Source organism: Candoia aspera, chromosome 2 (genome assembly GCF_035149785.1).
Source record: "Candoia aspera isolate rCanAsp1 chromosome 2, rCanAsp1.hap2, whole genome shotgun sequence".
NCBI classification, from domain to species: Eukaryota; Metazoa; Chordata; class Lepidosauria; order Squamata; family Boidae; genus Candoia; species Candoia aspera.
This window is the reverse complement of record NC_086154.1, coordinates 225,136,788-225,147,470: the sequence shown is the minus strand read 5'-3', so window position 1 is coordinate 225,147,470 and position 10,683 is coordinate 225,136,788.

The following is a 10,683-nucleotide window of genomic DNA, read 5'->3' as shown; positions in this document are numbered from 1 at the left end:
CGCTGAAGAGCACTGACCAGTTTTTGACCTCCTATCTGGGGCCCCAACTGACCCTAACTTAGAAGTTCAAATGGTCAATAGCAGGTCACTGAGGGCAGTTGCAGAGCCATTTTAATTTCACTTTGATTATAAGGTTAAATTTATGCCACACAGGTATCGTTTCTGATGTTCTCCAGTCTTTACGCTAAGTGCAAACCATACTATCTCAAGGAACAACGGGCAACTGTGCACCATCTTTCACTCCTTCCACTTTTCCTTTAAAATAAACATAAGAGAAAGGGAAGGAAAAAAAACTCACACAAACAGGTTGCTTTCCTTCTGGCATAAACCATGTTGGTCGTTTATCAGCATAATGGATCTATAGACAACCTTAAACAATTGTCAAACATTCTTTTAAAAGCCATTAATTTTTCAACTAAAATATATCTGTTTTGTGCATTTGTTGAACCCTTCAGTTGTCATTGCAAGGGGCCTGTAAAACTAAGCAGAGGCCTGATCAGTTTTCAGTGAGCTTTGAGCCTCAGAGTTCACCTGGGTCACCCACAAGATTTATGAGACTTAGTGCCAAGGTCTGATTGGACTGTTAGGCCCAGAGAAAGCTGACAGGTCCCCTCCAACACAGAGAGTCCAGGAACTCCACTCATCCGCTCCCCGTGGCTGTCAAAGAGGCAGCAAAATTGATGGGCTGTACAGATACCAAAGTGGACATCAATAAAAGGAGATGGATGTGAACCTGTCGAGGGACATACCTCACTGCTGGGGTGGCGGGGGAGACGGGGGAACAGGTTAAAAAAACACTGGAAAGTTATTTATATAAGCTTCAAGGACAAGAGGCTTGTCACTACTTTCTTGAGGATTTAATCTTTAAATGCCCTGTTTTCTGGGTTTCGTCATTCTCTAGTTAACCCATATACAAAGTCAAATTGCTGCTGAGTTGGAGCATCTCAGTGGTTGCCTTGAGTCTACAAAATAATATTTAAATATAAAGGAAAAATCTAAACCTTCCCACCAAAAATCAAGAGAGCTAAAAACAAACTATACTCCTTTTAAAGGAGAGCATCCCCTGCAAGGAAGCTTCACAGAGCAATCCTTATAACAAAATGCATAAGCTTCTTTATTTGGAACAGTTTGTCACTCTAAATTAATTTACCCTCATTTCCATGCCTTTGTGTTTCATTTAATTCATTTTATGTCCAAGAAGAGAAAGGTGAAAGGAAAAGCCAAATCTTTATCTAGAGAAGCATTTTAATAAAGATTGTTTGTACCATACCACAGTCAACCAATGTCAAATCTCATACTATTATAAATAATAATCTAATAATTTTACTTTTATGGAACATCACACTAATCAGTAGTTGATATATTATGCATAAAATGTAGCTTAACATCTTGTTAGACTCTCATTTAACTGCTGCAAGGTTAAAAATAATTTATAAATCAAGGGATGAGCTATATTGGGAAGGTTGTAGCCAGAAAGGGACCTTGATGCATGCCTGGTGTAGATGCCTAGAAAGGGGGGCCTTTTAGCAGGAAGTATAGGAAATCTTCATTTGTTTCCCTTCCTCCCTGATATAGACTGGTTAAAGGAGCAATACTATACTCAGTTATGATAGCATATCTATGGCCCATATTCTTGTCTTTGGTGATGTTTGTAGAATCCGTGAAAAGGATTCTGCTGCAAATCTACTGCTGTTCATGTGTAGCCTTTTTATTCATTCACAAGCCTAATGATGCATGGATTCTGAGCACATCAAAATTCTATAGACATACCATGCATCCCCATAGTGTTTATTTCACATTTTTCACACTACCATCACAAGAGGACCAAGAGTGCACTTGCATAGAATTTCTCCTTTCATGTGGTCAGTATATGTTCTGTATCTGCTGATGATACAGATTCATCAGAAACCTACACTTTTTCAGTTGAGGGGAATATGGCTTCCTCACATGATTGCTTTGTCTAGACGCTTAACAGCTGATCCCACTTGGTAACATAGAAAGAATATAGAAGAATTACATTTAGGTACAGGTCAAATTAATTTAATAATTTGTTATGTGCTGCTTTAATGTGTGATTTTTCAGTATAATTAGACATTGTTTTATAAATTGAAATTATTAAAAATATTAGATATCCAGTTAAAATTCATTTTTAAAAGAATGGCTGCAAATCAGAGAACACTTTTGGAGAGCACTAGGTTAGGGAAAGCCATTCTTAGGAAAAAGAAAAGTGGACTCCATGAAAAAGGAATCTCTTCAGAAGCCCTCTCCTGGTTTGCTTAGGTGGCTGATGAAATCTTTTCAGTTTTACCACCCAACCTCTTTCTGAGTTATTTCCTGTTGCTATGATTTTATATATGATCTAAAGTAAAGTTATTTCCAAAGAAATCAAGGTGAAAGGGGATTGTTTGAATGGGAATATAGTGCCCCAACTTAACCCTAACCGAATATGCATTGCATCTCTTACCTTAAATATCTATGGGTTCTGGACAAACTATCAATCCTATAAATGCCAAACAAGTATTTGTGCCTGTATAATTTTTTGAAGGTATTTGAAGAACTAAAGTTAATATTGACCTATTGGAGAAATCTTTCAAGGAACTATTAAACTTGTATTTACTCCAGCTTTCATGAAAGACAGATAACAAAAAGTTATTTCAGATTATCCTGGAGAAACACATTCTGTGTCAATCTTGATGACTATCATGAGCTTTTAAAAATACATATTTGAAAGTAAAAAAAAATATTTCCAAGACTTTTTCCATATTATAAATGTGTTTATTTTCCGCATTCTTATATATTATGTAAACAAGAATTAAAATATGAGCTGTGTACTTAAACTTATTGTGAATTCAATCATATAAAAAGAAATGACTGATTTTCCATTTCATTATGCTTGCAAAGGATTTTTTTCTGGGTATTTTGGTAGTTTGAAAACCCATTTCCACTGGCAAAATAAATAGGTGACCACCAACAAACACTGAGATAAAAGAGGTGAAAATATATACATGAAATATTAAATAAATTCTGTCAATCCAGCAATGAATGGCAAGCTACACAAGTACTGTAATTCAGTGGCCAAATTTTGGCACAATCCTTGTATATTCCTTTTCAATAATATGGGACATGAACACAATCTACTTCATAAAGATATCATGACACCATAACCCTCAATATTTTACATGTGTGAACAAATATAAATAGAACTCAGTACTGACTACTTTTATGTAGGGCATACAATATGAGTACATATAACATACCTCTACTCACTGACTTTGTTAAAAGAAGATGGCTGCACGACACATCCAATCAAGGATCATAGGATCATACCACCCCAGATGAATGCCAGTTTGGTCTAGTGGTTAAGGCTCTGGGCTAGAAACCAGGAGACTGAGAGTTCTAGTCTCGCCTCAGGCATGAAAGCCAGCTGGTTGATCTTGGGCCAGTCTCTCTCTCTCAGCCCAACTCAGTGCAATGTAGACTAGCCTCTTCATGGTACACCCCGGACATCATGACTTGTCACGGCTAAATAGTCTACACATCTGGCTGCTGGACCTCACAAGGCTAAATAGTCTACACATCTGGCTGCTGGACCTCACAAGGCTAAATAGTCTACACATCTGGCTGCTGGACCTCACAAGGATTTCCCAGTAAGAAAAAAGCAGCACGAACACCGAACTGCTATGCCATACAATAAAACAAAAAACAAAATAACCCACCCCTGTTAAAGCAAGCATCTGATGAAGCACATAATGCTACAAGTATTTCTCATACCTAGCAGTAAAACTGCAAAAGTAGTTATTTTAGGAGATGGTCATGATCTGTAACAAGTGCCTCCCTGTAAAAAAAAAAAAAAAGTGGTTAGTGTAGCTGAAAAATGTAAGAAGCTGCTTCTGTAATAGAAAGTGCAGTGTGAAATCATGTGGAAGAATGCTACTCTGACATAACTGTGGCTAGCATGTATATATAAAGGATATCCATAAGTATTATATTTGCATGTAGTATTTGTATACACATGATCCTGAATTATTTGGAAATACTCTCTATCCTATGTTTCCTGATATTTATTCATGTGCATACTGAAATGAAGCATTTGGGATCATATTTTCTAACTGAAGTCCTGGCATATTCAACTTTTATTGTTTCTCATTTCAATGAGATTTTTTTTCTTGCCATAATCAAAATGGCTACTTGGTTGAAACCTTTGAATAACATACTGAACTTTTGCGGGGGGTATCTGTGAAACTGTGGAATTATTTAAAATATTTCAAATGCATATATGGTTTTTTTTGTCAGCACAATTAAGTCAGCAAAAAGATTCTTCACCTGGTTTAGATCAATGCACTTAGCAGCTGTTATCTATAGAAGAGGCAAATTGCCCTCTTGCCTAGGCACTATTACAAAGATCAGTGATGCTTGACATGCATTTGTCTCTTACCAAGCCTGTTGAAAACATGTTGGATATTATTCAGAAATGAGGCAAGCATTCATATTCAATAGTACAGTATTATCTTTAGCAAAGAAAAAGAGGATATGTAGGACTTATTTGTCAAAAACATACACAATATACACATTTGTCCCCTGATGAGAAGAGAAATTAACATCTCAAGAGGAGGTATGTATCTGTTAATGGATATCACACCCCACAAATATATGTTTAATGCATGTGAAAATACTACCCATGGATTTTGCCTTTCCCAGCAATTCTCTCAACTAGGTCTGAACGATTCTTATTTCTGCTGCTTTTAGAAATATTCTACTATCAAAATGGTCTATGAAGTGAAAGCGATTTCTATAAAGAATACTTCCCGCCCCCCCGAGGATGTGAAACACCAAAAAGTAGTACAGAAATGCCTTATTCTGTCATATTTCTTATATTGACCTTTATATTTTTGCTGTGGATCTGACCAGAATGGTCAGGAGAGAGATACTGTGCACTGGTTAGCCCTTCACATTTGGGCTGGGAGAGCACAATAGGTTTTGAAAGAGCAGAGAGTGCAGTCAATGACCATGTAATCTACTCTGTTCAAACACTCCGCCTTTGCTTTAAGGATGGCCCTGGAACCATTGTTATGCATAACTGCTACAAGTGGTTGAGACCATGTCCCACTGGGGGGGGAGGGGGCTTCTTCATTAATCCTGCACACACAAGTGATACAAAATGCTGTACTGAACATTTAAGTTTGACACTAATATTTACATTGGGAGAAATAAACTTTTACTTGCAACAATATAAAAACTCTTATGCTTCATGGACTCTGGTATACATGCCAATATCCATTTCTTTAATTCTTGTTGAAATGCTTTCATGAAAAGCTGTTTAGTCTAATTTTAAATCTTCATGGTATCTTTTAAGGAAAAGTTTTAACTAGGAAAAAATCCCAAGGTCTGCATTCACTGGTGGATAGTCCAAAAGTTATTTAACCTACTTCAAATCTGACAGCAATTCATCACTCCACTTCTAGCATAGTCCTATGCTGGAGCTATCCTGTCTTCATTTTACAGGCATCTCTCAAGCAGTCCGCAGCTTCCCTTGCTTTCCAACGTCAGTTAAATCCCAAGGGAAAACATCATTATGGAATACCTTCCATTGGACTTTTCCTGTTCCAGTGTGTCTTCGGTGTGACAGGGCAGTTGGACCCTTGAGAAATTGCCAGACAATTTCTTCTTCCTCTGGTAAAAACTGAAGAAATCATCCACACAACTTCTCTGTCCACAACTTGAGTGAGAATTTGAAAAGATTATTTGAACCTAGCTCATTTAAAACATTTTCATAACATGAATTTGAGATGTTGGTATCTTGCATAAACTTTTTCTTTATAATGATTGTAATCGAGCTAGTGATAACACATATGCACGTACAGATTTTAGTGTCTAAAATATTTATAATCCTTCTCATGTGTGGCCACCTGAGCAAAAGGAAGGGGCAGCAATACCAGACCAGCTAGTCCTACTCCCAATGCAACCATCCACTGAATGGGTGATTAAATCTGTTCATCGTGCATGCCTCCAATCTGTAAGGTTCCTGATTTTGTAAGCATAAAACATGGCACATCCAGGGGAAATCAGTGGGCCTTACCAGCACTGATATCCCTAGATTTGGACTAAAAGACCTTCTGTGCTTATCTCTTTTTGATTGTCAGTGGCACAAGGCCAAGAGCTATTTCCTTTTGTTACCCTATCTACTATGTGCAGTTGATACATTAATTTGCAAGCATGGGTTAAGGTACAAGTTTCCAAGGATGTGCATTCCATTTATCTTTGCTTCAGTGAGATTGACATTGTGAATTATGAAGTCAAACCCTAAGCTACAAGATGCCTATAAAGATTAAGGCATTTCCTCCCTACCTTAACAATTAGCAACACTAGGCTGCTAAGCAGAGATCAATTGTAATTGGGAAACTGAAAGAAGACAATAAACAAATTACTTGTGTTTTCACTGAAGCCTGTTGGTTTACAAGCCCAACTGTTATTTAATCCTGAAGCCTTGTTGTAGGCTGTAAATTATCCATTATAGTTGTCACTGAGCCTCGAACAAGAGTTAGTTACTATTAGCTGAGGTCAGTACAAAACAATCTGATTCTTTACTTCAGATGAAACTGAGTATCCATTAGATATAAATGACTTTCCAAGTTTGCTGCTTTTATCTGTGAGCTTCATGATATGAAGCTGTTTTATGTGAGTAAAAATAGCATAGACTTGACTATGTATTCAAGAAAGCCACAAGTCTTTGTGATAGGTTAAAAGAAGTAAAGTTCTTAAAATTAGTGTCCATGATATGTCAGGTGTGACTTGATTTAAAATACGGCAAATGTATATGAAGAATAACCTGAACAGTATTTTTATTTTTATAATAATTGGAACACTACAGCAGACTGCCTTGTCTTTTTTATCTGAAAAGGCATAATCTATTGCTTCATCACAAGCAATAAAATGTCTGGATTAGCATAGTATACTGTATGTCATACAGACTGTAAACAATGGAAATACATAATACAAGGATAGGCAACCTGAAATCCATTTCAGCCTCTAAAGTCCCTCCAAGATAGTGACATCAAAATTAAGCAGCAAAACATCAGATTACTATAGCCAAATTTCTTACCTGTTTGTGGCATAAATTTTCAACAAATTTAACAAAGGAAAAGTATAATAGGCCAAATTATCCTATTAATGGTAAAAATGAACCTGCAGAATTGTCTCTGAAATGAGTCCAAAATTCTAGTCCATTCCCTGTAATATAATCATACTTCTATCATGATCCCATGGGACGATTGATTTAAATAATCATGATAGTTTCAATCAACAACAACAACAAAAAAGAGTCACCCTATGTTTGTGCCCACTGTCATCTCATCTTGCAAGGAGAATGAAGAATCATGTAAGGAGCTAAATTTCTATATTATCAGATATACTATCAGTTTTTTAAAGCTGGGAATAAGGCTGATGAGGATCTATGAAAAAAAAATTCAGCACAGGAAAAAAATAGAACATATTCTTAATGCAGTTTTAATCCCTGACATCTCTATATAACTGTTCTGTTTCCAGCAGTTAATCTTGTCTAGTCCATTTGAAGCTTCTGTTTCAAAGTTCTGATACTGAACGATTCACATTTCAGGTTCTATAAGCAGAGTCAGATCAAGATGAAGCTGACTTACCAAAAAGCAAGTCAGTGAACAAGACTAACTTTTAATGGAAGTATTTAGAAGCAACATTTCAAGATTATCAGAGGACTGGGAGTTCCAAAAATATTGGCATGGGAATAAGATGAAGAGGCTGACAGCTGTGAGCAGGACTGTAAGCCAAGCAACTTTTATTCATTAGGTGCTCCAAAAATTATCTTCTCTTATTTATAATAGTCTTTTAGACTATTCACTCTGCTCACACAATGAAAGTAACCTTCATTTTTAATGGTAAACTAAAACGTGATGGCAGTCTCAAAATTTAAGTCCTCTGAGTCTGAGGCTAGCTAGGCTAGAACCAACAGATTTGGGCTGCAAAAATCTGGACACTGACTAGATGGCAGCAAAGAGTTAGAATTGTCTGTAAATTTGTACTTCTATCTGGTGGTTGTCCAGACTTTGCAGCCCAGATCTGGTAGCCTTAAGTAATACAAGTTCTTGGGATAGCATGTGGGAGGGCTAGCCCATGAGTTTTTCTGCTGAGGAAGATTCAAAGCAAGAAGGAAGTCAACTCTTCTTCTTGATTTAAGAGATCATCCATATCAGGGCCTCTTTTGCAAAACTGGGGAGGACTGGAATTCTCACTCTGTAAAAATAGACTAAGAAAGTCTCCTGTCTGAAACACTGAAAAATTGCTGCTTATAAGACAACTGTTACTATAGACAGTGCTGAATTAAAAGAATCATTAGTCTAAGTCAGTGTGGGCAGTTTCAGTATAACAAAATAATATATACTATTTCTGGATCATGAGTTGCAAAGGATAAGTTACATACAGTGTCTGGTTTGCTAAGAATGAGGAGGGGTTCTTATTTGAATTGTCATAATTTATTTCATTCAACCTTATTTCCTCATGTTACTTTGAAGTTGTAACTTAATATTTTCAAGATCAAATTCAGAATCTTATTAGACAGTAAATATCAATGGAATCAAAACAGTAATATTCATTTATTATTATTAGTCAGATTTCTAGACTGTCCAACTTCAAAACTGTTGCTGATTAAGAGGGAATAACCATTAATTGAAAAGAAAAAGGTATGATTATTTACATTATTGTGGTTGGTTGGTTGATTGATTGATTGATTATGTACCATCCAATTGTTTTCAACTAACAAAGGATGGTTAAGTTATAAAGGCAATATATTATGCACAGGAAAAATTGTCAAAACCTATTATCAGGGGCCTTCTAATAAAAGGTAAATAAACAGCCACTATCCAAGATCAGTATTTTGGTCTAGTGAAAGCTAATAGGGCACAAATTCATGGATTTGGGGGACTCTTCATTCCAATTATAAGTTGTTTCTTACAATATTGTACTAATGAAAAGATTTTAATAATTTGGGCATCTCATTTCCAATATTGTGAAGACATAACATACAATACAGCTTGACTTTTTGAAATAAAAAGGCTTATAAATGTGTTTTAAATGTGCTACTAAATTTGTTATGTAGGCAAATACAGAAGTCTTGTCCTAGTATTGATTTAAGTCCTACAGATGTGGGTGTAAAGAGAGGAGATGGGTTTCATGGCTTCCCTCAGCCATTCATGGTATCCCTCAACCATTCTGAAGTGAGTTTGAGTAGCACAAGAAAGGGCACGGAGAAAATGGAATTGGTAGATGTTTTTTCTTCTTCCTTGCAAGGAAGAGGTATCTGTGATTAATGGAAGCTCTTCTCAACAGGAATTAACTAACCAACTAAGGATCTGAACCATAGTGGCATAGACTATGATATTTGCTGACAATGGGTTTAAAGCCACCAGAGAGCCTATTAAATTGATGCAGGTTGAAATGGATCTCAGTCTAAGAAGCTATGTAGCAGATCTCTTATCTTGCACAGTATGCCTCTTGACTATGCTAGAAGCATCGGAAGCTGCTTTAAATTACCAGACCTTTGAGCCATCATGATCAGTATTATCTAGAACAACCATCAGCAGCCCTCTGACACAGGTCTTTTGCAAACAAGAAGACAACTGCAACCAATAATATCAAACTAGCATGACCGTTCTCAGATCAAAATCCACAGTCAGTCATGAGGTCTGCTACAACTTCAGCTCACACCCCACACAGGGTTTTTGTAAGAAAAGTAGAGCAAACATATCTACTGCCCTAGGATCACTAGAGGCATGGCAGGAAACAAATGTAATATTGCTGCTGGAGCCACTAAGCCACCACTCTTCCTCTGAAGTCAGTTGAAATCTTTTAAGAGAAACATGCTATCTAAGCCACTGAGAATTGTTAGACTGTGGTGGAGTTTAATGAATATGGTGAAGTTTAATGAATAAATAAATGTAGGATTGGAATCTCAATATGATGAAGTTCCAATACGAAGTAGGAATGTAAAGTTGGCAAAAGTATGCAAGAGCCATTAGCAGATTAAAAAAGAAGCAAATGACATCTCAGCCCTAGGGAATGTGAGAAAAAGAATCAAGATAATCCTACCTTGATTCTGTATGGCATAAGAAGGGGCCAAGGGAAAGCTCTGGCAGGCTTTCAAGATGCTGTTATTATATTGTTGTTTATTCGTTTAGTCGCTTCCAACTCTTCGTGACTTCATGGACCAGCCCACGCCAGAGCTTCCTGTCGGTCGTCAACACCCCCAGCTCCCCCAGGGATGAGTCAGTCACCTCTAGAATATCATCCATCCACCTTGCCCTTGGTCGGCCCCTCTTCCTTTTGCCCTCCACTCTCCCCAGCACCAGCATCTTCTCCAGGGTGTCCTGTCTTCTCATTATGTGGCCAAAGTATTTCAGTTTTGCCTTTAATATTGTTCCCTCAAGTGAGCAGTCTGGCTTAATTTCCTGGAGGATGGACTGGTTTGATCTTCGTGCAGTCCAAGGCACTCTCAGAATTTTCCTCCAACACCACAGTTCAAAAGCATCGATCCTCCTTCTCTCAGCCTTCCTTATGGTCCAGCTCTCGCAGCCATATGTTACTACAGGGAACACCATTGCTTTAACTATGCGGGCCTTTGTTGTCAGTGTGATGTCTCTGCTCTTAACTACTTTATCG